The 27,390-nt window shown below is 39.8% G+C and overlaps 1 long non-coding RNA gene across 2 annotated transcripts in view; it reads right to left on the bottom strand.

The window, feature by feature from the left end:
• The window catches only part of LOC120395212, a 100,739-nt gene extending 79,017 nt beyond the window's left edge, over window positions 1–21,722 (bottom strand). For both annotated transcript variants that reach the window (XR_005592524.1, XR_005592525.1), the window contains exons 1-2: window positions 21,618–21,722; window positions 12,339–12,408 (exon numbers count right to left, since the gene is read on the bottom strand). This is a non-coding gene — a long non-coding RNA (uncharacterized LOC120395212). The remainder of the gene's footprint in view (window positions 1–12,338; window positions 12,409–21,617) is intronic.
• Window positions 21,723–27,390: the final 5,668 nt, after the last annotated feature.

Here is a 27,390-nt window from a genome sequence, read left to right as displayed (position 1 = left end):
GTAAAAACTATTCAGGTTTTCCTTTCAAATCTGTCTTTTTTTTTTCATTTAAAATTCTAATCTTTAGGGAGAAGCTCCACTAGATGAGACAAGGACAGAAGGAATTTTTGATGAAAAGTTAGGAGCATCCCTTAAAGGTATGCCTAGAAAACTGTGTATTTGAACTGGCAATGAGTAAATGATTGACACTCTGCATAAGTACTTTGAAAGCCAAGGCTTTGACCTGTCATTTTTTAGAAACCCTATTATAGTAAGTGACATCCATACCTAGTTCATGTACCACTGAGACATGGCCAATTTTTCTCCCCTAAAAACCTTAGCGATGGTGAATTTTAATATGAAACATGATACGAAGTAACTGATATTGGTGGTGGTGGTGGCGGCAAGTGTGGGACTATGAGCAATGTATGCAAAATTTTGAAGTAAAAAAAAGTTGCCAATACTGCAAAAATATATCAAATGGCAGAGGTAACACAAGCAAATATATGGAGAAAATATAGACAAGATAACACAAAGAGAATGACTGCAAATGTTCCATATATAATGACAGAGACATACATGCATGTATATGGACATACATTGAATTTAAATAAGCCATTGAAATTAATGCCTTATTATTATGCCAATACTAATAATAATGTTATGGGTAAAATTGAAGCTTAACTTCTTTATAATAGTTTGGAATGTTTAATGGACAGTGCACAAGACACATGTAAATAAAATGTAAGATATGTCCTTTTCCTTTCCCATACGAAACAATATGCACCTCATAGATACTCATTTTTTTATCTCCTCTGATTGGGTGTTCACAACCATATGGAAATATATGGACGAGTGTTTTGTTTACAGAGTGAACACCTTATTTTAAAACAAAAAACCCTTCAGATGAATAATGTGGCTTTGAGCCAATGCTTTAATGGAGCCAACACATTTAGCAGAAGAGGCCCACTCGATTATAGAGACATTCTTGTTCTTTCTCTGGCCCAATTAATATTTAATTGAAGTGGAACAGCTTCAATAAGAGAGATGGAGAAAGACTACCATCAGACTACCACAAAGACTACCACTATTGCCCAGTGGTCAGGGAATTCACCTTCAAGGTGGAAAACCCTTATTCAGTTCTTTCTCCTCATGAGGCAGAGGGAGGAATTGACATGGGGTCTCCCACATTCTGAGTGAGTACCCTAACCTCTGTGCTAGGATAGGTCCTTTTTCTTCTGCCACTCCAGCTATTTTGTGTGGAATTATACAGCTTCTGAGCACACCCACTGGAACAGGCCCCAGGGGAAAAATAGGTGTGGACCTCCATCGTCTCCTGCTTTGAGGACAGACAGGGATAGGCATGAGATGGGCATCCAGATGCCCAGAGTGAGGCAGCTGTGCACATCCTCAGACACAGAAACGTAGGCACCAAGGAAACTTTTACAGCAAACACTTAGCTACCGAATAGGTTTAGTCACCTGCAGGTTTAGGCATCAGCCAAGCAAGGTTTTTGTGGATTACAGTGGTGCCTAAAATTTGATTTTGGGCACCTAAGGCCCTTTGTGGATCTGGTCCATAATTCTCCATATCTTGCTGTGTAATTATTTTTAATTATGGTTTGCAGTAGCACCCACAATGTGCACTTTCCAGACATTTGAAGGGGGGACAGTCCTTGCCTCAAAGTTTGCCATCAAAAGACAAACAAATAGGAAGATGGAGAACAATAAACACCTCTTTTTATGCACCATCAAGTGTTGTCTCATGGATGAAGCACAAAACTGAGAGCAGGAAATCTGAGTCCTATATATGGCTCTGCATCTGATGCTCTGTGGCCTTCAGCAAGTTATTAAGGCTTGGAAGTTTCAAAAGGCATTCAATAACTTTGGAGAATTCCATCTTTGGGTACCCAAATGGACACACTTTTTGCTTGCCAAAAAGGGTTGCACCTCAAATTAAGAGACACTTTTGAAAATTTTGCCCTTAGTATTGTTGTCTCAGTTTTGCCTTCTATAAAAAGTGGATAATACTGCACTTAAAATTCCTTCCTCTCATAGTTAATGTTTGTAAAGTATTTTGAATAAATAAAGAATTACAATTTATTTGAGTATTACTTATTACTTTCTTATTTATTATTTACTTTAAAGTATTTAATTGTGTATAATTATTAATTTAATTCAGTGTTGTCTCTGGCTGATTAATAATGGCTTGACCCAGTACTATTAAAATCTCCTGTATTCCTTCTAATTACTTCAATACTCTTTAGACGTGGCCTTACTTAAATGGGTATATGCCCTTTAGAATATGAGAAAGGAATATGTATGTAAGCTTATGTACATAATGGGCCTTTAAAGTCTGACAAAAGAGTGTGCTGTCTGCTAAGAGCAACGATACCATCTGTGGACATGAGGCTGAAAAGGATCCTGACAGGAATGGGGAAAAATACACTGCCTGTGCCGCATGACAGGATGAATGGCACTATTAGATTCCCACTGGAATGGATCAAAAATCCATGCTTGATGTTTGAAGAAGCAGAAGCTCAGGTGATCGTCAAGAGAATACTTCCAATTCCTGGAGAAAGAGGGCGAAGGCATGACAAGATAATGATGATCAACACATGGCTCAAAGATTGGTACTATGAGGAAGGTTTTGGGATGATCCACCATTGGGAGACATTCACAGATAGAAGACTTTTCATGAGTGATGGACTCCATTTGAATACTTGGGGTATTAACTTTCTGGGATCAAGGCTGGCATGATGGATAAGAAGAGCTTTAAGATAGGAGATGAGAAGAGAAGGTTCGGAGAGACTCACAAAATCTCCACACTGGGCTTCAATACACAGAAGAAGGAAAAGGGGGGAGGGATAGCTCAGTGGTTTGAGCATTGGCCTGCTCAACCCAGGGTTGTGAGTTCAATCCTTGAGGGGGCCACTTAGGGATCTGGGGCAAAAATTGGTCCTGCTAGTGAAGGCAGGGGGCTGGACTTGATGACCTTTCAAGGTCCCTTCTAGTTCTAGGAGATTGGTATATCTCCAATTATTTATTTATTTAAAATCAGCTAAATGAAAATGTAGTAAGGAATAATATCACACCACAAGATAAGAGTATTGACAACAAGAAAGTACAAATATTGATTGGAGAAAGAACTGAAATCCTTGTACACAAATGCAAGATATCCGGGCAATAAAATGAAGGAACTGGAACAACTGGTGCAGGAGGTCAAGTCAGATATTATAGGGATTAGAGAAACAGTGGAATAGCACTCATGGCTGGAATGTGGGTATTTAAAAGAGAAAAGAACAAAGATAAAGTGGGTAAAGTGGTGGGATAGTACTGTACACATCAATGAAGCAATAAATTGTAAAGAAATCAGAAGTGATAGTATGGACAAAACAGAATTTGTTTGTGTCTCAATCACTTCTGGGAAGGATTGTAAAAGAGGTTCTACTGAGATAGTATTAGGGATCTGTTACTGGCCTTCCTCTCCTTCCCCCAGGGTCAGAGTCAGATAAGGATAGATATCTCTTTAATATTATTTAAGAGATAAATGCTTTGGGGAAATGTGTCATGATGAGAGACATTAAATTCCTAGATATAGACTGGAGAATAAATGCTGCTGATACTGGTAGGACCCACTTATTGCTAGATGTTATCAATGACAGTTTTGTTCATCAAATTGTCACTGAACCAAAAAGAAATGATGCAATTTTAGACTTGGTATTGACGACATCTTAGAAGAGCTGATTGAAGGAACTAAGCTTGGATTGAGTGATCAGAGTTGATTAATCAAAACCAGGTAGTCAACTATCATTTATTTATCATTAATTTATTAATTATTAATTATTATTATTATTTCAAAATGGTAGACTTTGGGAAATTAAGGGAATTACTTAAGGAAGTAATCTGCCCTGAAGAGCTCAAAGATTTAAATGTGGAGAAGTCTTGAACTTCTTCAAATCAGCCATACAAGAATTCTGAAATTTGCATCCCAAGCAAGGGGAAAAAACTTGTAGGGAAAGATTCTAGATGAATAGCCACCTCAAAATGATTATTTGGAGTAAGCAGAGTGCCTATAGGGAATGGGAAAAGGGGCTGATCTGCCAAGTAAATCACAGAGGATGGAAAATGTAGGAATAATGTGAGAACTTCTAAAAGTCAAACTGAATTAGCTCTTGCCAGGAAAATTAAAAATAAATAACAAGATTTTTAGTTATATAAATAAAAACAGACTAAAGAAGAATGAGGTTGGGAAGCAGATTAAAGATAATCTAGGGTGTCCCAAAAACTAAACAAATATTTTGTCTTAGTTTTCAGTAAAGATGATAATATAGAACATGTGCATGAAGGCAGTATAGCTGATGGAAATGACTAGAAATGGATGGAAATTACCACTTCTGAGGTGAAAGAAAGTCTTAACAAGCTTAATGAGCTCAGATGGGAAAAAGGATATTTTCCACTCCAGAATACTGACATGACTGGTCTGTGAGATTGCTGGTGCGGTTGCAAGAATTTTAAATAAATCTGGGGTAGTACCATATGACTGGAAAATAGCTAACATTGTACCTCCATTTAAGAAAGGGAAAAAATGACCCAGGCAATAACAGACCTATTAGTTTGACCTCAGTAGTATGCAAGGCTTTAGAATAAGTTTTGAAGGAAAGAATAATTAAATTAATGGAGCTTGTAACACGGTCAGACTCACCCCTGCGGCGCCTCCTGCTGGTGCTTCTGGGAATTAGCTCAGTCCAGTGTTCGGAGAGCCCTCTGCAGGCTGGTGATCCACCTGTCTTCAGGCCCCCCGTGTCCCTCCCTGGACCCAGTGCCCTTTTACATGGGGTGCTGCCCCCTAGCAGTAACCCCTTTCTCTCTGGGTCTCCCCTCCTTGGGGAACCCCCACCCTCTAGCCCCACCTTGCCTCAGTATTGGCTACTGCCAGTCATTGTCTAGCCCCACACTCTGGGGAAGACTGCGGTATCAGCCTACTCATCACAGGCAAAGGGGTTTGGACCTGCTGCCTTGGCCTACCCCTGGGCTGACCTCTGCAACCCCCAGTACCTGTTGGCCCACTGCTAGGCCGCAGCCTGGGGCTTTCTAGGCTGGAGCTTCCCAGCTCCTCTGCCTTTCCCCAGCCCTGCTCCACTCAGGTATCCAGTCTCAAGCTTCCTGCAGCTAGGCCCTTCTCTCTCTAAAGGCAGAGAGAAAGACTGTCTGCCTCTGGCCTCCCTGGCCTTTTATAGGGGCCAGCTGTGGCTGTTTGGGGCGTGGCCCCAGCTGCAGCCACTTCCCCAATCAGCCTAGCCTAAAGGCTGTCTTCTCAAGCCTCGGCCCCTTCCCAGGGCTGTTTTTAACCCCTTCAGGGCCGGAGCAGGGGTTCACCCTGCTACAGAGCTAAATGGTGTCTACGTAGAGTGCGCCAGGCTGCAGCCCCTATACCGGCTCCTCACTAATATCCTATTGTGTTTCTGGCTGCACTTTTCCCCCCACCTGCTTCTCCATGCACTCCCTATCCGTGGCCCCACAAAGTTGCGGGACCTCCTGGTCAACCTCCTCCTCGCCCTGGCTAAGAAGGCCATCTACGTGACCAGGGAGAGGCGGTTGGCCAATGGAGACTCCTGCGACTGTGGGGCTTGTTTCCGTTCCCTAGTCCGCTCACGTCTCCGGGCAGAGTTCCTCTGGGCGGCGTCTGCTGGCTCCCTTGACACCTTCGAGGAGCAGTGGGCGCTGTCCGGGGTTCTCTGCTCGGTGTCCCCGTCAGGCTCCCTTCTTATGACCCTTTGACCTCATTCCTGTCCCTGTTTTATTAGTTGTCCCCCGCAATTGGTGGGTTTCTGAGTCCCTGTGGACTTGCGCCCGCCCCATTTCCCAGGAACCCAATAGATAGAGAGCTAAATGGTAAATGGTAAGGTGGGTAAGGTAATGCAAAATGGGTTTAACAAAGGTAGATTATGCCAGACTAATCTGATTTCCTTCTACTGGAAAATAACTGTGTTTTTTTTAGTTAAGGGAAGTGCAGTAGATCTAATACACTTAGACTTCGGCCAAGCATTTGACATACTATGACATAGGAAATTATTCATTAAATTAGGGAAGATGAGGATCAGCACAAGAATGATAAGGTAGATAAGGAACTGGCTATAGAGAAGAAGAAGGCAATGGGTTGTGCTGAAAAGTGAATTATCAGACTGGAGAGATGATACTAGAGGAGTTCCTCAAGGATCAGCTTTATCCAATAGTTTTATTAATGACCTTGTCAAAGAGAGTGGGAGTGTGCTAGTGAAATTTGATGATGAGACAAAGTTGCAAGGCATTGTCAATACAGAGGAGGATCGGAATATTGTACAGGAAGATCTGGATGACCTTGAAGACCAGAGTGACAGAAATGGGATAAAGTTCAATAGGACAAAGAGCAAGGTCAGGCACTAGTGTCTCTAATAAGAAGAATTTCTGCTACAAGCTAGAGGCTCTGCATCTCGAAGCCACAGAGGAAGAGAGACAGCTGGGTGTATGGATCAATCACACAATGATTATGAGCCACCAACACACTGTAGCTGTGAAAAAGGCAAATGCAATCCTAGGATGTATCGGGCAAGTTCTGGAACAGCATCCCAACAGGAGCTGTGGAGGCAAACAACTTTAAATAGTTTTAAGAGAGACCTGGACAAATTTATGAGCTCAATTGTATAATGGGGTTGCTTGTGATGGTAGCTGGCAGGACTCAGCAGCTCAGGCTCACTTCCAGTTTATGTCTTATGCTTAAAAGCTTGTGCTTCCAGGTTTTAGCCAGCCATCTGCAGTTGTCGGGAAGTGATTTCCTCTCTCCCCCCAAGGTATTCTGGAGCTTGGGGTGGAGGGTTATCTCCTTCCTCTGATGCATCAGGGAGGCCACCGCTCGAGATGGGACATTAGATGGGTGGGCCAAGGCTCCGAGGAGGCACCTAGCAGTTTCTGTCTCGGGGGGTTGGCTGGGCAATTCTTGCTTACATGCTCAGTGTCTAATTGATTATATGTAGCGTTAGGAAGGAATTTTTCCACAAGTCATATTGGCAGTAGCCTTGCAGGTGTTTTGCCTTTCTTTGCAGCATCTGGGTGTGGGTCTCTTGCTAGGATTATCTAGGTATATCCCACTTAATCATTACCCTGCCACTGCAGGGGCCTCAGGCTCTGGAGCATCTTGGTCCTTCCTACACTCTGCCTGTGATACTTAATAATCTAGTCTCCCCTGGGCTGTGATACTTTGGTCTAGGGTCAGTTGTTGGGTTTAGTGTGCTGGTGCTGGGTGGTGTCATTGGCCTGTGATATACAAGAGGTCAGACTAAATAATTTGGTGGTGGTCCCTTCTGGACTTAAATGCTATGACTCTATGGATTCAGAAGACAGTTTTTGAAATGCGTCAAGTGAATTCTTTACCTTCTGTATGTAAGCCCCACATTCACTATATCCGTATACTTAAATGAGAACTTCATGTCAGTAGGTTTCGGCAGACTGCAGCAATGCTATTTCTAGTCTTTCATATTTACAGCTGAGGCTCTTTTTATATAGCAGCACCAATTCCACTCAGTGACTGCAAATAACTAACTAGACTTGAAAGCTAACCTGTGTATTTATGTAAACTGAGAAAGCCAACTGTCTGTAGTCTGACAAATCATACAGGGAAGTGTGGCAATTTTCCTAAAATGTAATGCAAAGCTATCAGTCAAATTGGAAATTGCAATGGTTGCTGAATTTCCACCGTATAAGAAAGAAAGTAATAGGACACATTCTTGGTCCCTGCAAACAACTGTTCTCCATACCTTACAAGGAAACAAGTTTATTGGTCTGGGAGATTCAAAAGAGGTTTTGTATTAAATAATGTAATAAAGTTCCATGTGTGTGTATGTGGGTGTGCGTGGAGACAGACACACAGAGAGAGAAATAGAGAGAACTCTAGAAAATGTATCTCTACATATTGCTGTCTACATTTTTTTAACCAGTTAGATTTATAATAAAAGAGACCAGAACATTGTTGCAATTGTGAGGGATATATACAGTAAATGCAACTGTTAAGAATGTAGTTCAAGGAAATTTATGCGCTCAGGCCAAATCTTGGTCCCAACAACATGGTCTTCAGTGAGACAAGTATTTTTTCCTTAACATGTACGTTCATGCACATCAACACACAGAACATCCAGGTAACTGCTTGGAGAATAAACTGTTCAGAAAGAAAATTGTGAACCAAAGTTCATAGGAATGGGAAGCATTAGTTCAGGGGTCGGCAATCTCTGGCACGCGGCTCACCAGGGTAAGCACCCTGGCGGGCTGGGCCAGTTTGTTTACCTGCAGCGTCGGCAGGTTTGGCTGATCACGGCTCCCACTGGCCGCGGTTTGCTGTTCCAGGCCAATGGGGGCAGCGGGAAGCGGTCCAGGTGAGGGATGTGCTGGCCACGGCTTCCCACCACCCCCATTGGCTTAGGATGGCAAACTGCGGCCAGTGGGAGGCGCGATTGGCCAAACCTGCCGACATGGCAGCTTAAGCAAACTGGCCTGGCCCGCCGGGGTGCTTACTCTGGTGAGCCGCATGCCAGAGGTTGCCGACTCCTGCATTAGTACCTCACCTTTAAATTCAAATAGATTTGGGGATCAAAAATTTAGAATCCAGCTAAACTAAGAAAAGTTCTTTAGTACCAAAAGGAGATTGTTTCCAATTTCCACTTGACCTGAAGAATAAGAGTCATGACAATCACAGTCCTGTGGGAAACACTATGTGTGGGAGATTCTGCTTGAATAAAATTGTGATTTCTCCCATTTCAATATTTGTAAGAATATTCTTTTTAATAAATTAGAAATAAATTAAGATTAAATCTGTGCATATGCCTATATATGCTTTTGTATTTAAAGTGGAACGATAATCTTTTTGAGAGAGAGAGAGAGAGAGAGAGAGAGAGTAAGGGTGTGTGTATTACCCTGATAGTTTCCCTTCAAATATAGCTATATATCTACACAATTTCTTACTCATATTATGAAAAAGACCTTGGTTCCTATCAAAGAATCATTGAAATGTAGAGTCTAAAGGGACTTCAAGAGTTTGTCAAGTCCTGCTCTCTGCACTAAGGCAGGACCTAGCATACCCAAACCATCCCTGACAGGTGTTTGTCTAACCTGTTCTTAAAAACCTCCAATAATGAGGATCCACAACTTCCATTGAAAGCCTATTCCTGTGTTTAACAGTCCTTATAATGAGAAAGTTTTTTTCCTAATATCCAACCTAAATTTCCCTTGCTGCAAATTAAGCCCATTATTTCTTGTCCTACCTTCAGTGGACATAGAAAACAACTGATCATAATCCTCAAAAGTATGCCTTTTAATACACGCAAATTTAAATATATACTAGGGCTGTTGGTTAATCACAGTTAACTCATGCGATTAACTCAACAAAATTAAAAAATAATTAAAATTTTAAATTTTAAAAAAATAATCATGATTAATAACAGTTTTAATTGCACTGTTAAACAGTAGAATACCAATTAAAATGTATTAAATATTTTGAATGGTTTTCTACATTTTCAAATATATTGATTTCAATTACAACACAGAACACAAAGTGTACAGTGCTCATTTTATATTATTTTATTACAAATATTTGCACAGTAAAAATGATAAACAAAAATAGTATTTTTCAATTCACCTCATACAAGTACTGTAGTCCAATCTCTTTATCACGAAAGTGCAACTAACAAATGTACATATTTTTGTTACATAACTGCACTCAAAAATGAAACAATGTAAAGCTTTAGAGCCTACACATCCACTCAGTCCTACTTCTTGTTCAGACAATCACTAAGACAAACAAGTTTGTTTACATTTACGGGAGATCATGCTGCACGCTTCCTATTTACAATGTCACCTGAAAGTGAGAACAGGTGTTTGCATGGCACTGTTGTAGCTGGCTTTGCAAAGTATTTGCGTGCCAGGTATGCTAAACATTCATATGCCCCTTCATGCTTTCAGAGGATATGCTTCCACGTCGTTGACGCTTGTTAAAAAAAAAATTGTGACTGAACTCCTTGGGGGAGAACTGTATGTCTCCTGCTCTGTTTTACCTGCATTCTGCCATATATTTTGTGTTATGGTAGTCTCAGTTGATGTTGTTCGATTTAAGAACACTTTCACTGCAGTATTTGACAAAACACAAAGAAGGTACCAATGTGAGATTTCAAAAGATAGATGCTGCACCAAGGTTTAGGAATCTGAAGTGAGCAGAAAACATCTGACTCTGAAGTGAAAACATCAAGAAACATCAAGTGAAAACATCAAGAATCTGAAGTGAGTAAAAAACATCTAAAATATTTAAATAAATGGTACTTTATTATTGTTTAACAGTGCGATTAATTGCATGATTAATGGCAATTTTTTTAATCATTTGACAGCCTTAATATATACATATAGGAACACAGAACGTAGGTCATATTTACAAGATAGGACTCTATCCTGGAAAGCAGTGCCTCTGAAAAAGATTTGAGTGGAAGGTTTGTGGTGAATAAACAAATGAACATGAGCTCCTAGTGCAATATTGTGGTCAAGACACCTAATGTAATACTTAAATACACTAACTGGGGACTCTTGAGTAGGATCAAAGAGGTTATTTTACCTCTGTATTTGGCATGGATATGACCACTGCTGGAATGCTGTGTCCAGTTCTGACCACAATTCAGCATAGGAGGTTTAGGTTGGATATTAGGAAAAGCTTCCTAACTGTTAGGGTGGTTAGGCACTGAAATAAATTGCCTAGGAGATTGTGGAATCTCCATCATTGGAGATTTTTAAGAGCAGGTTAGACAAACACTTCTCAGGAATGGTTTAGATAATACTTAGTCCTGCCTTGAGTGCAGAGGACTGGACTAGATGACCTCTTGAGGTCCCTTCCAGTCCTGTGATTCTATGATTCTCTGAAAGTATGCAAGGGCATGTGGACAACTCATGTGATATTAAACTCCATCTTGTGCCTGTACTTTTCCACTAACTGTGCTGGGGGCTTTGTTTGGGACAGTGAAGTTCCCTCCACATGGCAGAAGCTATTAAAGGCCCTGGAAATATCTCAGTTTTGCCCCTTTCCTGCTCTGATCTCTGGACTATGGACTTATATTAGTGGGAGCATTCTAACTAAGGGGCTGAGGACCTTTCAATCTGTTGGAAGTAACCATTGACTAACAAGCCGGCAGTTTATTTCGTCATTGCTTCAAGCCTGATACAAGAACTTTGCAATAAGTGTATGTATGTGATTCCTTTGAGCATTTTAACTCTCTCCTCTTTCTTTTCTCTTATAAATAAACCTTTACATATTAGATACTAAAGGATTGGCAACAGCGTGATTAGGATTGTATAAGATCTGAGTTGTATATTGACCTGGGTATGTGGCTGGTCCTTTGGGATCAGAAGAACCCTTTGTTTGATTAATTTGTTTTTAAATAACCACTCATCTTTAAGTCTAGTGTCCAGGTGGTGAAAGAAGGACTGGAATACCTAAGGAGACTGCATTTCTGACTTCCTGTCAGCCAGTGTGGTGAGACTTTGTTGCCGGTTTGGTATATCTTATGGAAGAATATAAATGTATAGCTAATGTAACCTGAAGCAGACAACTGGTTTACAAACAGTCTGTAACTATCAAATTCTAACTGAATATTTTATCTATTGTTGCCTGATTAATTTGATTATCATTCAGTTAATAAATCACAAAAGTATTTATATATTTAATGGACAAACACAACCAACTCCAATAAAGATGGCTGTATCTTTCATTAAGATAAAATAAATACTTTTCCTTGGGAACTAAAGTAATAAAAGTACAGCATTTTTTTTTCAGTCAAATCATTTAAGGCTTTTCTTGGATCCCGTGAGTCTCTGTAACTTTATCAAAGAACAGAAGAGGAAGAAAAAACCCACAGAGGAAAAGAAGAATTATTGCTCACCAGGTTAGTAATTATGAAAGAAAGAAAGAAAGAAAGAAAGAAAGAAAGAAAGAAAGAAAGAAAGAAAGAAAGAAAGAAAGAAAGAGAATTGCTTAGATATCTGGGGAAAGGATTTTAATGACATCCCCCAAAAATACCTTAACCAGAGGAATTTCATTACAATATATTTGAAGGCTTTTTCTAGGGATGTTAGGGTCAGCAAAATGGGAGGCTTGGGACACTGCTAGAGTGCTGGTGAAGAAACAGCCTGAACTCTGATAAGACCCAAACCCAGAAACATCGCTAAATCTAATGAGCCAACGTACACCAGCTTGGTCTAATAATTAGTAAGGAAGGATGATGAAGAGGGGAGCATTGGAACAGCTTCTGGCCCAGATTCATTAAGGTTCTTAAGCACGTGCCTACATTTACTCACATGAATAGCCCCAGTTAAGTCAATGGCACTGCTCACATGCTTCCAGTTAGGCCCCTTGCTGAATCAGGACCTGTATGATTAAAATAGTAAACCATATGAGACGTGAAACAGCTTTTAGTAAATGTAAAATCCCCTCCAATGTGTGTGTGTGTGTGTATCACAGACAGATTAATAAAATCTCCTTTTGTGTATAAACCAAAGTGTTTGGCACCTACAGATCTAGTGCTCTGTACATATCAAACTGAAACATTCTTTGGACTGAGGTTGGATCATAGTGGGTGACCAAATAATGGAATGTGTATAATCTTATATTCTAACCCTGCTAACCTGTGGAGAATTGTGTCCACATGCTCCTGATGACTAACAAAGGATGCCTGTTACCACAGTTGTATGCTGCGACGAACAAGATGGTGCAATAGATTATGATCCAAAGATGTTCTGTAATTGGTAAGGGATATTTATTATTGCAGATGTTTTCTGTGATTTATGAAATAATGACACATTGAAAAATGTTTGTAACTCATTAGGAATTGCTTATTGCCACAAATGTTCTTAGTAATAATGACTGGATTAGAAATTCCTTCAGTTTATCAACCATGTAAACTGAGATACCATAAAAGATGTTCCATTAGTATTAGGTAAATTGAGATACCAGAAAACATAGTGGAATAAATTGTGGGAAAGTAGTTTCTCTTCTAAAAGAATTTCTTTTTCCCACACCTTATGAAAAAGGAAGTGTTTTGGGGAGTTAAGTTGGAAGTGCACAAGCTGCTATTGCTTCACCTGTTACAAAGGGTTTGATAAAGTGTGCTTTACTTTCTGGATTGCACGGTATTCATCTTTGACTAATAGTCTCTGATTCCGTAATTCCAACAGAGCTGATTATCTGATATCACGTTATTAATCTTACCATTATTAAATTCATTGTATTCAGTGTGGTTGTAGCCATGTCAGTCCCTGGACATTAGAGAGAGAAGGTGGGTGAGGTAATAGCTTTTATTGGACCAAGTCCTATTGGTGAGAGGGACAAGCTTTTGAGGTTACACAGAGCTCTTCTTCCGATCTGGGAAACTAACACTCAGAGATGAAGAAGAGCTCCGTGCAAGCTCAAAAGTTTGTCTCTCTCACCAATAGGACTTGGTCCACTGAGAGATATTACCTCACCCACCTTGCTTCATTATTACATTTGAAAATGCAAGCACTGCCACAGTAGGACCTTTAGGAGGATTGCCTAAAAAAGTCTTTCCCGGAGCTTCCCGTGGTATGGGGCAATGTGCAGACTGCATTGTTCAACACAACACATTGCAGCACAACACATTCCCTCTTATGTGCCTGGGCATATTGCCTCTTTCTCACTTCCTTTGGGTAGTGTGTGCCCCTCAGGGCACTCAGAGGAAGTCGTCCTCCTGCATTGGACCATAGACAAACTGGTTCTTAATCTGCAATATGTATAACTGGAAAGTACAGAGCAGCAATAAAATAATAATAACAGATGAACGAAACCAATGAGATTTTTATTGCTAATCTTTTCACAGAGATATGTAGTGGCACTGAATTATAGCTGAACAACTTCTTTCCTTAATCCCCTGTCTATGCCTCTCTCTCTCTCTCTCTCTTTCCCTTTCCTGATAAAAATGGCATGGGGCCATTTTAATACAAACAGTATGTCATGGTTCATAATTTTAAAAGTGTAATATTTTTCAAATATGCAGACTATAAGTGATGGGTGTTTTGGAATCTGGCTGCTAAGTTTCAGATACTCAAACCACTGGACGCCAACAACAACAATAATCAAATAGTAAAAGTACTAACAATTGGAATTTTACAGCTCTGGGGTACACAGAGATAGTAAGAGATACTTTCTCAAATATATGGGATGAAAAAAAGAGAAACAGTAGTCTACAAGCATGAAAACCTGTGAAGTTGAGCTATCCAGTTGAATTTCAGATACTTGGGAAGAAACTAAATAAACTGAAAGGACTATGGGATTTTAATGGATTATTTAGATGCTTGCTGCTTTATGATAACATTGGTTATGACACTGAATCATTCTAGATATATTGATATAGTAATATCATGAGATGGCCTGATAAACACTACAGAAGTACTATTAATACCTTTGGATTCTGTGCAAGGAGCATTTTGATTAGCTGGGAGTTAAAGCAAACCCCACAGAGTACAGGATCTTGTAGAAATTCAGACTGACATAAGCAATCTTAAAATAAAGAACATGAAAGAATCCGATTCAAGTTAAAAAAAAAAACCAAGCATATACATACATAAACACAAGCATGCATGCAATCATGCACAACAGACCTTATGGAAGGAAGATGGAGGAGGGAAAAACAGGAAGCCACAGTTCAGTGAAGATTCTTAATTGATTAGAATGCCCACAGCAGTAAGAGACAACGGGAAGAATCAATTAAAGATTAGAGATGAGTTATGGCAAGCAGAAAACTCTTAAATAATCAAGCACAGAAGAACAACAAAAATGAAATGATAAAAGAACCAAGGAGCTGACATGTAGCAAAGTTTTCTGTGCCCTTCACATTAAATTGTTGTCTTTGCCACTCAATTCCATTTCTTGGGTTTACAACTTTTTTTCTCTGTGGTAATTAAAAATATCACATTAAAATATGTTTTTATATATTTATATCTGTGTTTATATTATTGTCACGTTCAAAGATATTCAGGAAGGGGCATCTTGTTTTCTCTAGCTCAGTCTTCTGGTCATGAAAGTAGGAAAAACTTTCCTGTGAAATATAGTTTTAAAAAATTTACATAATAGGATTCTGTATCACCCTCTTACACAGAAGCCATAAAGTGCTGCAAGCTTGCTATACGTTATCCTAACATAGTTATATACTAACCACTGACATTTTAGCTAGAAATAACTTGTAGCAAGTTTAATAAACCCTTATGACTCTCACAAGGGATTGGTAGGTATTTTTAACTCAGGGAGGGACTCAGAGGAGATGGTAAGCAAGCTGTTTAGTGACACTATACACTCACTGTAATTTCATTATGTTGTAAAAGCCTTCTTATAACTTTTGAAATATTGTTTTATAGAAGATTGTTTTTCTACATAAATTGAGGTAAGTGGGTGTTCATTTCACTGGAAGCAAAATACAATATACACAAGAACATATATGTATAATATTTACATAGTCTGTGTTGCTACAATAAGCAAAACTCTTTAGTTTAAGATATTTAGAGATCTGTCCTACATTCAGTAAGACTATCAGGTTAGTCTCACTGCATGTATGTCATAAAGCATTTAAAACACCAGAGTGAAACTATAAGATGCTTCCTCTCACTATCCTAATACCAGTAATTTACATTTAAATAAATGCTTTTTATCTAGAAGGATTGCAAAGCACTTTAGAAACTATATTCCACCTATAATTACCTCTCTTAAAAGACCACTTTAATTGTTGTTTTCAGCACTGTAGACATATTGTTCACAGGATATTAGAGAAATAAGGTGGGTGAGGTAATATATTTTCTTAAACCAACTTCTGTGGGTGAAAGAAGCAAGCTTTTGAGCTTACACTGAGCTGAGGAACCTGAAGAAGAGTTCTGTGTAAGCACAAAAATTTGTCTCTCTCCCCAACAGAAGTTAGTCTAATACAAGATATTACCTCATACACCTTGTTCCTCTAAGACGACTTCAAAGTATTTTTATGCAGCTTATAATATAATTTTATTCAATGTTTAGTTATAGTCCACCTCTGCTTGGCACACATTTAAAATGACGGAAATCAGTTTAAGGCAACATGAACATTCACACCAATCTTAACTTATATGCAGCATCATTCAGATTTTATTATTTATAAAGACACTCAGCTCAACAGCAAAATCCTTTCAACTTCAACAAATAACCAGCTACAAAGTACACATCCAGTACCTCACAATCATACTCAAGTGCACCACCTGAACTCTGACCTTAAACTTTCATGTACAAAAGGACCTATTAGGGTTTGATTCTCTATTAATATGCACTTTGTGAAAACAATTACCCTTGAGCAAGACGGACGTTAAACTTTATCATTCTGATTTGGTAGCATTTCACACCCACTCTGTATACACTTTTGAAAAATGTGCAAGGAAATGGAGAATCCTGTCCTATAGACTATCCCACTATGTGTATGTCTACAGGAACTATATCTTCATCTCACTGAGGCTAGAGTTCAGGTTGGTGTTTATGTGTTTAAGTATTAGGGGAATTAGATGTTCCAATACTGCCTCACCCAACAAAATCTTACTCAAAGTGGACCTGATGGTCAGTATGGCCAAGATATAGTCCAGTGACACCTTTTTCTACATATGAAATTGTCACAGCTTTGAAATTTGGTATCTTGAAAAGGGGAGATTCTCAACTTATCTTTCAAATGCATTCCAGCACCGTCTCCTACTACTGAAAATGCATGTGGTACTGCATTGAATAAATTGTGACTTTTTTATGAATGATAGCAGCCATGGTGAGTTATGTAGGCTGGCCACAGGTCTGTGCTGAGAGAATCTTTTCCCCACATCATCCCATATTCTGTATTGGTCATATATGTTACCAAAACAAAACAAAACAAAATAAACAAACAAAAAACAAAAAACCACTATTTTGGACATGTTTTAGAATGTTTTTAGCATTTTATTGGAATTACTTTTATAATCCTCCATCTGTAAAGCCAGGTTACCATGATTCTCACTGTACAGGGCTCAGAAGGAGCCATAAATGACTAAAGAGTATTTTCCATATATCAAGCCACAAATCACAACATTATTATATACAGACACAGACAGTCTCTTGTAGATAAATGCAGAAACCTCAAATCATAGAACCATAGAAATGCAGGGTTTGAAGGCATCTTGAAAGGTCATCTACTCTAGCCCCCACTGCTGGGGAAGGACCAAATACATCTAGACCATCTCTGATAGGTGTTTGTCTAACCTGTTCTTAAAACCTCCATTGACAGGGATTCCAAAATCTCCTTTGGAAACTTATTCCACTATTTGACTATCCTGATAGTTAGAAAATTTTAACTATTATCTAACCCTGATCTAACCTAAATCTCCCTTGATGAATTACTTCTTGTCCTAACTTCAGTGGACCTGGAGAACAACTGATCACCCTCTTCCTTATAACAGCCCTTAACAGACTGTTACCAGGTCCCCAGGGGCGGCTCTAGGCACCAGCAAAACAATGGCCAATGTTTGCCGTCCCAGGCCAATGGGGACTGCGGGAAGTGGGGCAGGCCGAGGGATGTGCTGGTCTAACCCCTGATCTAACCTAAATCTCCCTTGATGAATTACTTCTTGTCCTAACTTCAGTGGACCTGGAGAACAACTGATCACCCTCTTCCTTATAACAGCCCTTAACAGACTGTTACCAGGTCCCCCACTTCTTTTCTCAAGACTAAACTTGCCCAGTGTTTTTAACCTTCTCTTATAGGTCAGGTTTTCCAAACCATTATTAATTTTTGTTGCTCTCCTCTAGACTCTCTCCAATTTTTCCATATCTTTCTTAAAGTGTGGTACCCAAAATTGGACACACAACTCACCAGTGCCAAGTAGAGCAGAACAATTACCTCCTGTGTCTTACATATTACACTTCGGTTAATATATCTAAGAAAGATATTAACCTTTGGCGAACTGAATCATGTCACTGACTTATATTCAGTATTCAATTTGTGATACAGGATAACTCCCAGATCCTTTTCAGCAGTGCTATCAGCTAGTCCTCTTTTTGTAGTTGCACGTTTGATTTATTCTTACTAAGTGTAGTACTTTGCACTTGTCTTTATTCAATTTCATCTTATTGATTTAAGAGCAATTCTCCAATTTGTCATGTTATTTTGAATTTTATTCCTGTCCTCCAAAGTGCTTGGAACCCCTCCCAGCTTGATGTCATCCACAAATTGTATAAGCATACTATCCATTACATTATCCAAGTCATTCATGAAAATATTGAATAGTACTGGAATAAGACAGACCCCTGAAGAATACCACTACATACATCTCTCTGAGTTTGACAATAAACCATTGATAACTACTCTTTGACTATGATCTTTCAACCACTTGTGTAAACAACTTGTAGTAATTTCATCTAGAACACATTTCCCTAATTTGCTTATGAGAATGTCATGTGGCACTGTGTCAAAGGCCTTATTAAAATGAAGATATGTAACATCTACAGCTTTCCCCAAATCTACAAGGCCAGTAACCCTGTCAAAGAAAAAAATTAGTTTGGTTTGGCATGATTTGTTCTTGACAAATCCAGGGTATTTTCCAGGTGCTTACAAATTGATGGTTTAATAATTTATTCCAGTCTCTTCCCAAATATCAAAGGCACGCTGACCAGTCTATTTTTTGTCATTTTTCTCTCCCCAAGGCATGTATAGTTGGTGCATTTTACCAAGGCACCTTTACTTTGCAGCAGAAATTGTATAAAAAAGTGGTAAGAAGAATTTTGTAACTGGTGAAAAATATTATAAAATAATTTATCAGTAAAAATTGCATAACAAACAAGCATATGATGGTTTGGAGTTGTATAAAGGCTTTGACATCCTAATTCAGCAAAACCCTTAAGCACGGTCTTAAGTCCTATTGACAATGAGACTTAAAATGGACTTAAATATAAGAGCATGTTTAAATACTTTTCCCAATAGTGATGGATTTAAGCACGCACTTAAGATCTTTGTTCAATTAATGCCTAAAACTGTATTAGTATTTCTTAGGGATGACCTACATAGCCTACCTACAGATTCACCACACATGAATAATTATCAAAGTTGAATTGCACTACACTTCCACTCCCATGTTCCCCCGGGATAGAGAATGAGAGAAAGAACAAACCACACATGACAGAGGTTAGTTACACCACTAAATGAACTACTGGAAAGGACTTAGGGTCTGTTTTTTAAAGGTATTTAATGGAGCTACTCAGGAAATCAATAGATAAGCAGATTTTCATCAGAAAATGCCAATTAATCAAAACCTAAATTGTTTACAGGAAAGGGTTGGTTTCAATGAATCTCCCGATTCAAATTTTTTTGGGGGAAAAAGTTTTAAAGTTGTCAAAATCTTCTACTTCCACACTTCTGAAATGAAAAGTTTTATTTTCCAATTTGAAACAACTTTTTGTTTTAAAATTTTAGCTTCCATATACTCAACAAAAAAGGCTAATTTTTTAAAAGTCAAAATTGAAATGTTTTGAAATTATCAACATGAAAAGCTTAGAACAGGGATCAGCAACCTCTGGCACGCGGCTCAGCAGGGTAAGCACCCTGGCGGGCCAGGCCAGTTTGTTCACCTGCCATGTCAGTAGGTTCGGTGGAACGCAGCTCCCACTGGCCGCCCCAGGCCAATGGGGGCGGCGGGAAGTGGCGCAGATGAGGGATGTGCTGGCCGCGGCTTCCTGCCACCCCCATTGGCCTGGGACGGTGAACCGCGGTCAGTGGGAGCCGTGATCAGCCGAACCTGCTGACACAGCGGGTAAACAAAGTGGCCCGGCCCACCAGGGTGCTTACCCTGGCGAGCCACATGCCAGAGGTTGCCGATCCCTGGCTTAGAATAACAAATACAAACTTTTTTTTTTCATATTATGATTTTGAATTTTTTTCCAAAATTTTGACTTTTGCCCCAATTTGTGACAGGAACAAATAAAATCTCAAAAATTCTCACTGGATAGGAAAACTGTTTCCCACCCAGCTCTAATATTTAGAAGCCTAAAGAGGCAGATAGGCACATAGCAGGTTTTTCAAAAGCACCTATCTCCTGTTGATTTTATCAATCCCGTTAGGTACTTAGCTACATTATTAGTCATTATTAGTGATGAGTGCAGTATAAGAACCTAAGCAGAACAGAAAATAATAGGACAGAACAGAATATGTTGTGTGGGCCTCCCCATGCATGCTGAAGGAGTAAGGGGATTCTTCTTCCTTCCCAGGAGTTGAAGAGAAATCTCCCTCCCCTCAGATGTAGCAGGGCAGCAACAAGTCATCTCTATTCACTTCAAAGAAGCAAGACTGCCAGCAAGTAACCCCCAGTATTTACCCCAGCAGCCATGGGTGTGTCTCCATGTGTAGGTAGACCTGGCCTACTGCACTTTTCTCCTCCTGCCACACACAAAGTCGGCTGTGTTGGTGGTGTTGGTGGGAACTCCAGAGCACTGAGTTTGGAGTTACCTATTGAGACACATGGTATAGTTCCCCAACTCAGTCCTATTGTCAGACTGCCTGCAGAATAAGGTAGACATTTCTGCATTGGGTCACATTTTCAAGTTTTTCTTCCCAAATATTAGGGCTAGACACATTTTTTTTCTAAATTATAAGCTAAATTTCTGACGTAATCACACAGCTACAGAAGCTAGGGGCCTTAGGTGTGAGCTTATAGTGCATCTCCTTTAGCCAGCCCTGCCTCCCCAAATTTATGCCAGTAAAACCTTTGCATCATTATACACTACCTTGTTGTTTTGTACTGTGTCTCTCTCTTTATCTGTACACACAAAAACATCAGTAAGAGAGAGAGCGACATATATTGTTTCCATTTTCTTGTCTTCAATACTTTTCAGGGGGAAAAATCTGTATTACATTTCATTTTATTTTCAATCTTTTCCTCAGCTGGGTAGCTAGGATTTCTGCTTGTGAAATAAACTGCAATATAAATTCCACTTTGTAGTGATATTTTTTCTATGGTAAAACTTTCCTGTTTCTTGATTTACTGTTGTGTTCAGATGTCCTACTGTTCAACTCTTTCTTATTATCTATAAGGGGATATGATCTTTCATTCACAAACACCTTATATGAACTTGTAGATATTTGGGTTATGTCCATTTATTGATTTATTGGGGCCATTGCTAAGTTTTTCCCTGGGTATGGGGTATACCAGAATTTACATTTCTGTATTGTGCTTCCTTATATTATAAATATTTTCAATGCTATGCTAGACAGTCATATTATAGCTACCTTCAGTTAGTGAAAACCAAAACAGACACATAATTCCCTCAGAAAACCCACCAAAAGTCACAGGAAATCCAAAATAAAGGTCTGTTCCAAAAGCCCTTTTGAAGTCAGTAGAAATCTTTCCACTGACTTCAATGAGCTTTAGATAGGTCCCATAGTCAAAGGGCCAAACCAAGGACATAACACTATTCAGATGTAAAAATTGCTAATGTGAGGCCCTCAGCTCAAGTATCATGCTCTCCTTCATATACCCTGCTTCTTTTCTAAACAACATGCCCATCCTAATCCAAATCACCCTTTTCTTACTACCATTACTTACCATCCCTGGTGGCCCTTGCCCATTCCTCAACCGCTCCATATTTCTGATGGACCTGTCCTTCTCACTCCTCCAATTCCCTTCATTACCCTGGTGGCTCTGTTCTTCTTCTCATGCTAACATTCTGTGTCTGTTCTGTTTCCCGTGGTCACAACTCCCCACCCCCACCCCTCCATAGATGAACAGTTTCATTGTTCCAGTGGAGTAAGACTTGAATGAGGCTATAGGTGTGGAGCAAAAACCAGACTTCACATAGTTAAGGCCAATCCCATGCAGCACTTTACAATTCAGAACAGAGACCTTGCATTGGATTCTGTGTTCCATAGGGAGCCAATTCAGAAAGCAAAGCAGCAGGGAGGTGTATTTCTGGCAATGTATGTTACTGAGCAGGCAGACTGCTGTATTCTGCATCAGTTTGTGGCTTTCAAGGCATTGGGTTTCATCCCTAGACAAAGAAAAATTTCAGTAGTCAATTCTGGAGGTTACAATACTCACAGTCTTCAGTTTAGTTCCATTCTTCAGCTGGAGTGCTATGTGTGAAACGTTAGCAGAATATGGTTCTAAAGATCTCGTCCCATTGTGTAGAATCTGTAGTTCTTTGATACAGATAAAGAGGGAAAGTCCACTAACACAGGCTGAAGAAGGTAATGAATTAGGCTCCAGGACAGAGAAAATATATTTTAGATTAAAATCACACATCATATTATTACTCTTCCTTAACTACTCAAATCTGGAAATTCTCTCTTTTCTGTCCTATTGTATGTACACATTAACCTACAAAACACATTTTAATTAAGAGAAAAAAACAACAGTCCTTAAATCGTTAAAGCTATTTGCCGAATGGCAACTTTTATGAAGTTTCCTAACATCAGTTTAGTTACTAGTTTTCTTGTTTTGTTCTTTGAAAAATGATACGCTCCATTATTATTCCTAGCACACAGTAGGTTTCTGCCTGTGAAGTTTTAGTGAGCTGTGACTTCTTTTTCTTGTTTGAATTTACAAATGCAAATGAATTTACAAATCCTTTCCAGGTAAGACTCAGAAGCACAATGTGAGGACTCAATCCTAATAACCTTTACTCATGTGAGTAGTCCTTACTCTTGCTGTTTGCCGTATTGACAAAACACACTTTGCAATAAATCTCTTTTTTCCTCTAACATATTTTTTCTAGTCTGTAGTTTTATCCTTCATAATAAGTATAGTAACCTTCACAGTTGATAGAAAACAAGCAGTTATTCTTCCAAAGAAAAGTAGGAACTGAATCAAGAGTAACCCCCAATTGGAGTTTACCAGCTCCTGAAACTCTGGACTCAGCCTCTAGGAGGCCAACACTATGGAGTACAACAATAATAGGTACTAGAACTCTGTAGTGGGGCCGCTGAGAAAAAGGGCTGGAACAGGCCAGAGAGACTGCACAGACCAGCAGCCAATCAGCAAAGGCCTTTGGAGAGCCAATCAGGGCAAAGAAAGGCAGCCAATCAGGGCCGGGCTGGGCCCTATATAAAGGCTTCCTAGAAAATGAGAGGGCAGTCTCTCCCTGAGGTAAGGAGGTAGTACCTTGAACAGAGCAGTGCTGGGCAGGCTCGGGGGATCAGAGGAGAACTCTGTCCCATTACCTGCCAGGCTGCAGCCCCTGACTAGGAGGGCCAAGAAGGTGCAAGAGGCCAAAGGGGAAGTGGCCCAGGGAAGATCGTCAGACAAGAGGGGAGAGAAGGAGTGAAGAGAGGCTGCTACTAAAGGGTCCCTGGGTCAGGACCCAGAGTAGTGGGTGGGCCTGGGTCCTCCCCACCCCCCTTCCACTGCACCTGGCCACAGAGGAGTGTGGCTGAGACTGACTGCAACTTGACCCTGAGGTGAGAGGCTAGATTTTGGGGTTGTGGTTGGCCACTGAGGCAGGTGCAAGCTGAAGGCTGTCGTTACCCTCCCCTCCTCCCCCTGGAAGGGGGTGAGAACGGAGTAGTGGGTGCTGCTGGAGGGCAGTGTCCTGAAGCAGACACTGCCAAGCAGGGAGCAAGGTGGTTCCCAAAGCAGCAGAGCAGACAACGGGCAAGACACCACATGCAGAGGGTGCTCCACAGCTGACAAGAGCTAATACCTGGAGCAACTAGCCTGGTGAGTCCTAACCCCGTTACAAGCTCTTTGAAACATTTCCCGGACCCCTCAGTGGAAGAGGACAGCCTGGCAAAGAGACAAGGTTTAGTTAAAGTTTTAAGCTTTTTTGCTGGGAGCTGAGAGAGAAACAAAACAGTTTAGGGAGTCTTACATCCCCGTTACAAAGGAAGTCACTGAAGAGCTGTGGGTTCTAGAGCGTGGTGAGGCTGTTCAACCTCTGTGAAGACCAACATCTATAGTGGCAGAGATCCAAGCCAGCACCAGCTACTGAGAGCTAGGTCCTGGGGGCTCCAGACCAGGAAGCCAGGAAAGGACTCTGCTCCACCCAGGGCCAAAGATATAATAAGGGGACCATTTTTGTTTAACATGTCCAATGTTCAGTGTGCTGTAGACTCATCTCTGGACTCATTCGCAGTGTACTATCTGTCTGAGAAAATGCCAGGGAGGGAGATGGGGGTTGGAAAGACTAGTGAGTACTGGGAGGTCAGAAATTTGTTGATGTTTAGGTACTTATTGGTTAACCCTAACCCTTTCCTTTCCAGGTTCTGTTCTCCTGTTCCCAATTAAGTCCCCCTTTTGGTGTGTGCCTTTGGGGTGATTAACTTCATTGTTTCTTGTGCATTGGATTTTATACTCTTTGTCAACAGTGGTAGCATTATTCCTTTTCCCACAGGATAGTACTTCTTTTGTCTCATGCACAGTGAGGCATTACCATGGGTGGAGGCACCAGGTGTCACAAAAAAGAACCCAGGACTCAATGCATGCAAGGAGAGAGGAGAAGCCACTCCAACCAGCAAGCCCCAAGGACGAGACCTGAGTCATGCTTTGGAGGACAGGTTACACACGTCATCAGCATTATTATTTCAATAGATTCCAAAGGCCATAATTAAGTTCAGAGACCCATTGAATTAGGCACTGTATTAATATTTAGTCAGACACAGCCCCTGCACCAAAGAATTCACAATCCAAAACCCCATGGAGTGGCTCCTGAAGACATCACATTCAGATTCCTGGAGGTTTCTTTCGAACAAACAAAGATGACCCCTGCCCTCCCCTTCAGAGCCCAGAGCCCAGTGCACTCTGGGATGGGATTTTAGGAATTTAAGCAATGCTGTGTGAGTACTCATACAGTGCAGCTATACTGGGGCCAGATGCTCAGCTCGTGTAAACTCTTATAGCTCTATTGACTTTAGTGGAACTATGACCATTTTTACCAGCTGTGGATCTGCCACATAATAAATGTCATAGTTACATATTTACTAGTCAAACTCAATGCCTTGACAGAAGAACAGAACAGGAGCAACCAATTTTCCCATCCTCTGAGAATTTTTGAGATTTCAGAAATTTTTCTCTTAACTCAGAACAAAACATCAAGCTCAGCTCAAATCAAAAATAAAAAAATACTAATTGTACTAAAAATGTCCAAAAAATCCCATTCAGTTTTAATAAGGAACCCGCAGTGATCTAGAACACTATAGCACCCCAACATAAACTTTAACCCATTCAGTTTTCAAATTTTTGTTACCACCCCTCCTCAGATGATGTCATATCCTATCTAGAACTAGGGTTTCGTTTTACTCATGTGTCAAGTGTTTGGTAAAATTTTGAGAGCTTTCCATGCCTCCATATGTGCAATGAGATAAGGATGCTTATCCATCTTTGTAAAGTGTTTAGAGATGTATAAAAGAAAAGTGCTTCATAGGAGCTAGGTATTCTTATTATTATTTAAAAATTCAGACAATTAAAGCAACTTCTGTGTTTGCAACTTCACTATCTGAAATTTCCTCAGTTATGCTTCAGAACTCAAACCACATCAACCTGAAAAGGTGAAGGTCCAAACATTTATTTTTAATCTTTAGCCTTGAATCCAGTACTCTGTGGAGTTTGTTTTGGTTCCATTCCATACTATTTGAAAACCTCATTAGCTACAATACTTGTCCTGTTTTTTCTTCATTTTTATTTTTTCCCCTACTCACTCTACCCCGCTGGATAATATTGCAAAACATCTCACTCTGCTCTAATTTCTGTAGAGCTGTGCCCAGCATCCATGTACAATTAAGTTGATGGGTCACACTTGAAATTAAGTTTTTCAAATAAGGGTATACAATTTAGATTCAGTAAAACAATTATTACCACTTTTAATTAGAAAAAGTAGGAGCCAGGTCTGAGAGACATTTCTAGACATGACCATGCAGAGATCCAGTCTGCATGGTGTATCATTTAGCTAGTCACTGATCATTGCAGTAGTTCTATTCAAATTCAGCTCAGGGTGCATTCATCTGTCAGCAGAACAAACCTCAATTCAAAAAAGAAAGATATCTGGAAATTATAGTTTCAAGTGTTCAGCAGATCTCGGGTTTTTGTTGATTGTAATGGTTCTGTCTCAAAATTAATAAATGTGCAGTGTCCTTTTTGAAAGTGGTTACAGATACAGTTTCATATCAGGTGAGATCAAGCTTTTGGGATGAGCTGCCTTCTAATGAGTGCCAATACTGATCGGTGTAAAAGCTATGGATTTTTTTCCCCTTCAGTGGGTTAGTCACACCTGTCAGTCCTTGAAAAGCAACATATTATCTGTTCATACCTGTCAGTTTAAAAGGTAAAGGTAAACACTGGCAAAATTTTCAATCACTGCTCAAAAATGAGACAGGACTGGAATAGCAAATTGAAATAGCAGGGGTGTTCCAGGGCCAGACTGAGATTTAATGACATAGCTGTGTAGGGAAGCTTGCAAAGCACCTGCATATTCCTTGTCTGTTTCAAGCCAGTGCTATTACTCCCCTCTCGATTTTATGAGCATTAAATATAACTGAAAAATACTAAGAAAAGAATAAAAGTACATTTCAAATGCTCAGTAATTCATAAAGCAATGTATTGGTGTAGAAATTGATTGTGCTCTCACTTAGATTAGGTTTAGACCAGTGCAGTTCTACTGACTTCAGTGGAGTTACCGTGGATTCACAGCACAGTCAGAAGATAGGGAGGGCTATTGTACATGAAGAACCACATTTTTAGCTGTGTATATAGCTGCCTATGCCAAATCCATTGTTGTTGTGACACACATTGTAAAACTCACATTTGTGTGTGAAAAAAAGGCTTTTGCACACATGAAAGAGTAAAACACCTGTATAAAAAAGGAGACTGGTGTGACTTTAACCATCTAAACATCTGTATACACATGAAAATGCAGTTTAACATGTGCAAATATGGTTCATGACAAATTTGTCACCTATATCTGAAAATTTAGCTAAGAGTTCTAAAGCTACCAGGACCATTTAATCTTAATGATGCTATCCAGATTTATTTTTACAATACCATAGCATACACAGATTTCCATCCTGACATATAGTTTTGGGTTGTTTTTTTTTCATTACTCTCCTTTCTAAACCTCCAACTGTATAAATAATATTGGAGAGAGATGCCAAAAATGCCCATTTTCAAAGATTGTAGGTCAAGAAATGTATTTTGAAAATCTGGGCATCTACCACCATATCTTACATAATCAAGAGTTCTTGTAACCAGATGTTTATTTCCTGCACAACTAGCTCTTTAGAGTATTGCAGTGAACAGGTTTATTTACATATCTTAGCTGTGCTCCCCTAACGCAGAAGTGATTAGCATACCACTATAATTCTTTTCCTATAGTGCTGTACAATGTGTATTC

Source organism: Mauremys reevesii, linkage group 1 (genome assembly GCF_016161935.1).
Source record: "Mauremys reevesii isolate NIE-2019 linkage group 1, ASM1616193v1, whole genome shotgun sequence".
Classification (NCBI taxonomy): Eukaryota; Metazoa; Chordata; order Testudines; family Geoemydidae; genus Mauremys; species Mauremys reevesii.
This window is presented reverse-complemented; position numbering and strand designations above follow the sequence as displayed.